This window comes from Dipteris shenzhenensis, chromosome 12, assembly GCF_047967505.1.
Source record: "Dipteris shenzhenensis isolate YYH24624 ecotype China chromosome 12, Dip_SZ_1.0, whole genome shotgun sequence".
NCBI lineage: Eukaryota > Viridiplantae > Streptophyta > Polypodiopsida > Gleicheniales > Dipteridaceae > Dipteris > Dipteris shenzhenensis.
This window is the reverse complement of record NC_141607.1, coordinates 3134044-3141787: the sequence shown is the minus strand read 5'-3', so window position 1 is coordinate 3141787 and position 7744 is coordinate 3134044.

Below are 7744 nucleotides of genomic sequence, written 5' to 3'. Positions count from 1 at the left end.
ACTCTATCTCTATCTAGTGCAATTTGGCAACCATAGCATAGGTACGGAGATGGACCTTGCAAGGTATGGGGCCTGAGATGACCATTGATAACCATGATATATGTGTCGTGGTGTGTTGTGAGACAAGCACATTCAATGCGTTGACATATTTGAGATGAATTGGTCTGGTGTCGAGATGGTCATATTTTCAAGGTTTGGCCATGTTTGGGTGAGCACAAAGTTTGGAACTTGGCTAGTAATGGATAATAATTGATTGGTTCTTTGATGAATGGTGTGATTCTTGGGCATATTGTCCTTCACCCATTTGTAGCATAGGAATTGTGGGCCAAATTCCTATTTACAAATATGGTATGTTTGTATTTTATATAACCAAAGAGGTTTCAAGAGTTACCTCATGTCTTGAATCTATTTGGGAAGCCTTGGTATACTTACAACTAGCTAGGTAGCAAGGGGACAATGTCCCCCACACATGGCTAACCTTCATGGAATGGAGGATACTAATTGGACCCTAGATTGAATAAGGAACCCAACATTGAAAAATTCTAGTGCAATGCCCAGAAGGACAAACAAGCAACGTTAGTAATCAAAGGACATGATGATGACCTATAAATCCAAGGTTCAACATTCAGTCAATAAGGCCAAGTGTGAAGGAAGTGTCAGGCACATGGGATGACAATACTAGCCAAACTATCAAAAAAGTGAGAAATTGACATGGATAAGTTGGAGGGGTATTAAAATTCAAAGGATCTCATAAAATCTGGTAGGAGATGAATGTGAGAGATTTGTTGTTTGCAAGCTGCTTCTGTGAATAAGAGCCTACTATGTGAGTATAGTGTAGGAATTGCGTGTACATTCTCTCACAATGCAAGAAATATCAATCAAAGTTCTAGATGTCTTTGGCTTTTAATTCTATGTGCATTGTTCCTTAGAAGTGCATTTACAGTGATGTGATAAGATAATTGTAATGAGGAATAGTGAATGAAGTGAACCTTATAAGTTATTTGTATGAATGTAGTGATCTTTCCATGGTGAGGATGCACAATGCATACCTAGAATAGATATACTTTCTACCTAAAGCCTATTAGAGTAATGATAAGAAAGGATGACAAAATATTATTAGCGAAATGCTTTGACAAAGGAGATCAAATGTAGTCTTTCAATGTTGATTATCTTGAATAAAAGATACAATGAAGAAGGTTAGAGAATGGAAAGAGGTAGTTTCCTCATGAGTTCTGGAAAAGGATTGATGAGAAGATCCAACAAGTCAAAAATCTAGTAGGGTGTATCATCAAGAGAATTAGGCCTATGAGATCAACATTTACATAATTGGCATTGAATAAGGAGAATTTTCTATTGCTTTCATTAGAATTAAACAAGGATAATTACAATGACATAAAGTGAGCAAAGTGAGGCATGAGAATCATTCATGTGGATGTGATGATTCTCTTGTAGTGAGGTTATGCTATGCACATTTTGAAGTATACATCCTACAAAGAGCCTAGCACCTTAGTTCCGAGTCTTTGAGTGGCTATTGAGCATTGGCCTATGAAACTTGAGGCAATCAAGAGTAAATTGCACTAGCTTATTGCCTTGGATGAGCTGTGCATCCGAGCTACTTTGTTGCAAAGGTTATCCAAAGAAGAAGAAAATATTGGCATGACAAGTACATTGTTCCAAGTGCATGAAAAAAGGCATGTTCATCCTACTATATAACACCAATTTAGACCCTCTCAAGGCCAACTTGAAGCTTGGTTGGAATGAACCATACATCTAATAAGATAATGTAGCTAGCAGATTTGTACGGTTGGGTCATTCCCAAGATCTTCAATGCAGACAAGGAAAGCCCTACCAAGACAAGACCTGCCTGGTCATAGTAACCAAAACTTGAATTCATGTTCAGATTCCATGTCAAATGACTGGCCTTAATGCCACTTAATCAAGGGAAATTATGGTGATGATGTGCCATTCACAAGCTCCAAAGAACCACATGCACCATTGATTATGGCAATGTGGATCCTTCATTGTTTTGCTTTTGCTTCATAATGCATTGTTTTGTCATCCTCACTATCCACACTCTCATCTCCCTAGAGCAGTAGCACCCATCTCTACCACCATGACCACTCTTGACTCTCCCACTCTCCTCTTGATCAGCTTGATGTCCAACAAATTACAATGTCATGTCTTCCTTTTGTACATGCACAATAAGAAAAATTGATGCTTACAAAAACAGTGCCATTTCTAAGATGGAACCATTTATAGAAGTTCACAAAGTTCCCATGGATGGAGCCATGGGATATTGCCATTGCTCACGACATCATGGAGAGTTACAATGCGGCCAAACACAACCACTTCTTAAACAAATGGTATGTGTTCTCTCGCATGAGTTATATCACGCTATTTTCAGTCTAACACTAGGTCCAAAAAGTCTACCTTTGCCTATTAACAAGAACTATCATGATATCTTTCAATAGGTAGCTATTCTTCATCATAAGGTTCTTTCATCAGTAAGATGGTTCACACACACATCCGTTCATTCTTTAGACTTTTGTTATAATTCATAGGGCTTAAGAAAAGTGTTGGCAACATACCCTAGTCATATGTCGCCCTAGAAATAACACAATGGGAAGACAATGAACTGATTGATTGGGTAGGTGTGTGTTTGCTAGGAGCTTTGATGCATAGCTCCAAGTAGTTGCCAAAAAGGCCAAGCTCTCTACAAGCTTGGGCCTCATCTATGCATGCTTTGCTATTGCCTTGCTTTTTGACAAGTACCATTGCCCACACCTCCCCACAATGGATTTCTCAACCTCTGCCTTCTCATTTTTTGCCTCTAATTCGACTCCCCATTAGCCCTAGATAAACATTGTGCCTCTTTCTCTTGTCCTTGATCCCATTCCTTCCAACCATGCTTCTATGATGGAACAACTGCTGATAAGGAAAAAGGAAAAAGCTAGGATAGGTTGAGACCTTCTCAATCATGCACTCCTTCACATGGCCTAACTAAATCCTTCCATGAGGGAGACTAAGGCAATCAAGGAGATACAGAGATCACATCTAGGAAATTGGATGAAGAAGAGATCACTACCATGCAACCAGGTGTAGATCAAAAGCATGCTACCTCCAAGAAGCACAATGACAAGGAATGCGCTACCTCTGAATTAGCTGCATCCGAGCACCTAGTTACTGACAACAGGAATGCTTACATGCACATAGATGCACATGAGGCTACCTCCGCATAGCCTACTACCATGGATAAAGGAAAGGCTATCACGAAGTAGGCAGTTAATCAAGAGCACTTTGTAATCTAGTCCAAGTGGGGACAAACCTTGCAACTACATCATCAACCCCAGAAACACCCTCCAAAGACAACATTTTTATTGCCACTAGGTGCTACAAAATGGGTAGGAGTTTCTGATTTGTTTTTCTTTGATGAAGTAGGGTTGGTATCCTATATATAACTATAAGAAATTCAATGCACAACTCAAAAAGGATTTCCTCTTGCATAACCATGAGAGATTCAATGCACAGTCTAGAACAAAGAAGCCATAGCCTTTCATGTCCTACATCATGTGGTTAAGTATTGGGTACCTCCTCAAATGCTATGTAGTGCCCTACACGGCTTAGGACACCTATCACTAGCGGACTTAAATTAATTACAATTGGAGAATTATTCATTGAAGATGGCCTTCACTACCTTGCCCGAGAGCCATGAAAAGTTATAGGAGAAGCACACAGCTTTGGTCATCTAGCTTTAAGAAAATCAAGCTTCTACGTAGACTAGTGAGGCTGAGCTCATAGAGTTGCATAAATGGGTGACATCTCAAAGGAAGACCATTGGGAACTTGAGTTTGCCCCCATTACAGAAATAGCTCCGGCCTCCACACAAGATCTCACTCAGTTGCAGGCTAAGAATAACAAGGTACAGACAAAAAATGAGGCCCTCTAATGATCATGCCCGCCACTTGACAAGCCCTTGACCAAGCCACCAAAATGACATGGCCGTGATGATGAGGATGGTTCCACAAGCTAAGGTGGCCCACAGTTTGTGTCACCTTTTGAATGTTTGCACCCCAACAATGTCTACCAAGACAACCTGTTCCAAGACCGCTGCCTCGAAGGAACCCAATCTGCAAGCACCAAATAGGCAGGCATCCAATCCACTTTGACTATAATGTTAAACTCTTATGACCTATCCACTACCTTTGTGCTATTGTTGTTGGAGTTCAAGCCTCAACCCTTCTAAACCTTCTCTACTTTTCTTCAAGCCTCTTACCCCTGCCATAGATGTATTGCGGGCAATCCCTATTAAGGGAGATTTTTTAGTGTGACATGTCTTAGCACACTCTAGATTTGGCATTAGTGGAAGTTCATGTGGTGAAGCTACATACGCTTGATGTCACATGTACTAGCCAGTAGCTTGAGTGATCCTTATGAATTCTATCTAGAGTGAATTCTTCCTCCACGATGGTGCCAACCATGAATTTGATTTGATGGTCAAGGAGAAGGTGAGAAATGTATAAGGCAGAACGGCAAGCCATCATGGCTAAAGTGCATGAATTTTTTAGGCCAATCACATTGAACTTTCCAAAGTACTAGTCCAAGCTACTTTGACTCATCAAACAACTACTTGGAGTGGTCGTCACTCAAGACACAACAATGTGGCACAATCTATTAGAAGTCTAGAGAATATTGATCACCAAGACTGATCCACAAGTGTAGCATAGAAGGGATAAGTACAAATTCATGCACTTGGGCTTTGTGGATCTAGATGTGGTGCAATTGGTTGAGCATTAGAAAGAAGAATGGCATCTCCACTTGAATGACATATATCCTTGGCCTTTGATGCTAGCCCCAAGAGTCAAGGACCCGACTGGGCCTTATGTTTTTCTAAGCTTGATGAATATTGTGTCTCAAGCCAAGGCAAGAGATTGAGTGACACTACACTAGTTGTTGCACGAACATTTGCAAGTATGACTATTTGTATAAAGCCCAAGCCTCCTTTATAATACAAGTATTGGTTTTGCATCTCAGCCTATTATTTGGTTACTTGCAACACTCGTGTTTCATTTTGCATGTTTGACCACCCATCTACATATGGTTTTGCCACCATGTAGCACCAATCACATGATAGTATGATGTCCCACTCATGCATGTGAGCACTGAATAGTTCTTACACACCAAGCATACCATGTAGTGCAAGGGAGGGCATCTTTCACTCAAGCACTATGCACCCACACCGAGCACTGGGCATTTTGGTCTACCCAACACATGTTCTTGCCACATGTTATGTAATCTTGTATGCAATGCTCAACAAGTGTGTGTTTCATGTTGGCATTGAGAGAGGATGTTAGAAGTCTCTTTGAAATGTAAACAAGAAGAGTGAGTGGGGTAAGTGGACTTTAAAGCATGTGAGAGCCAACGAAATGCAAGCTTGTGGATTAGGGATGAGGACCCTAATCCTAATCTATGTATAAGAACGCACATGGGTGAAGTGTGGGGGTGTGGAATGAAATCCAAACTTAGGAGTTGGATAAATTGTTAGAAATCTCCTCAAATTAAAGAGTGCATGGGTGAGTGGGTTTTAATCTTAACATCTGAGGAGCCAATGAGTTGCAAATTTGTAGATTGGATTAGGGTCTGCGTCCCCATACTACAACTTTGCAACTCATTGGCTCCTCACATGCTAAGATAAAAATCCACTCACCTATGCACTCTTCTTGCTTACAATTCGAGGAGATTTCTAATAGGGGTGAGGTGTAAAGACAATCAACAATCCATAAGCTTATCAGCCAAATTTTTAACTCTGGCTTGGAGTTCCCAAATGCTTTTTGTGTTATAAGAAGTCAAAGCCTTGCAAATGGTTGCATGGATCATTGAATCTAATATAATTGCAATAACAACCCATCCATGGCAACCATCTCCTATGTATTGACAGTGTGCTGAAATATATGGGTGATGGTTGCCATGGATGGGTTTTTATTTCAATTATATTAGCTTCAATGATCTAGGTGACCATTATATTGCACATCTGTCATAGGATCCATTTGATAGAATTTGCTAAGACCTCATAAGTTGGCATGCTTTACCACTTTTTTCTTGCAAGTGATTCAATCGCTCCTTGTCACTATTTTTGTTGGTATTGCAGTGATGATCGATTGCAACATACTCAATTGCAACTACAATGTGGACAACATTGTTGGTTCTTAGTGGTGGTATTCTCAAATGGAGTCATGACAAGATATGAAAAATGAGCTCAAAGCTAGTGAGGATCATAGAAAGAAATATTGGGCGTTGTAACCTTGGAACATGCACACAAAGAAAAGACTTTGGGACTAGAAAATGCTTTAGGGAATGGTTTAGGCTTCATTTTGGCACTTTTGTAAAATTTCAATATTTGGGATGAGTGCCATGTGGACAGTTTCCAAGGGATGTAGAACTCCCCTTGGAGAGACAGGAGGTGCACTTTTAGGGATGGGGGATCCCCTTGAAGCAAAAGGGTGAGCAGGAAGGAGATGTTTAAAGGGATAGTGGAGACCTCCCAAGCCTAGGAAATTACAACTTTTAGGGGGTGATGGGACCCCTTTTGAGCCTTAATCCATTCCTTATGCAATGCCCTTTTGTAGTTTGAATCTCCCCTAATGTAAAAAACAATCACATTAATCTTAAAATGCATGTTTGCTCTCATGGTTATAGAGACATATACTTTTAAGGACGTGTGGCTACCTTTTGAAGAGGATCATAAAAACTATAGATACTTGTATTCTTGAATTTTTAGTAATGTTTGTTGTATTAATAATGATATAATAATGATATACTATCTACTTAATAAGACATTTTAGAGACCAAAAGGACAAGGTTATGAACATTTTAGAGATAGGCATCAAAGAGGTGCATACTATCACAACTTACGTAGCAGCTCCTATGCTGAAATAAAGGTGGTCATTTCTATAAACACTATTGCATTTTAAAGATTTTTCCTCAATTTAATGATGCATGCATAATTCACGAGACTATATCTATCATGGAGTCACACACATAGACATAGACATAGACATACACACACACACGCACACCCACACAGACACACATAGAAAGATGCAAACAGATAGACAGACAGACACACACACACACACAGATACACACACACACACACACACACACGCATGCACGCACACATGAATGCATGCATGCACGCATGCACGCACATGCACACGCACATGCACATGCACATGCACACATGCACATTCACATGCACATGCACACGCACATGCACACGTGCACGCGCACGCGCACGCACATGCACATGCACACGCACATGCACACGCACATGCACACACACGCACACGCACAGGTACACACACACATGCAAACAAACACACACACATGCACACGCACACGCACACACATGTGCACACGCACACGCACACACACACACGCGCACATGCACACGCATGCACACACTTTATTGGGTGAAATCCATGTATGTTTATATTACAAGAAGCAGCCCCCAAAGAGGGGAAATGCAGTTGCAAGATCAAGGATTTCATTATAGGACAACAGAGTAATCTATCTGACACACACTCAGAAAATCATAGAAAGAGTGCTTGAGTGACATCTGGAAGTAGTGAAACTTGGAAAAAGTAGAATCTCAAAAAACTCTATGATTTTTGTCTTTCCATAGAGTCTAGAGTTCTCAGTATCGAACCAAAGTGAAAAACATGCCTTTGTGGTGGGTAAATCTTGA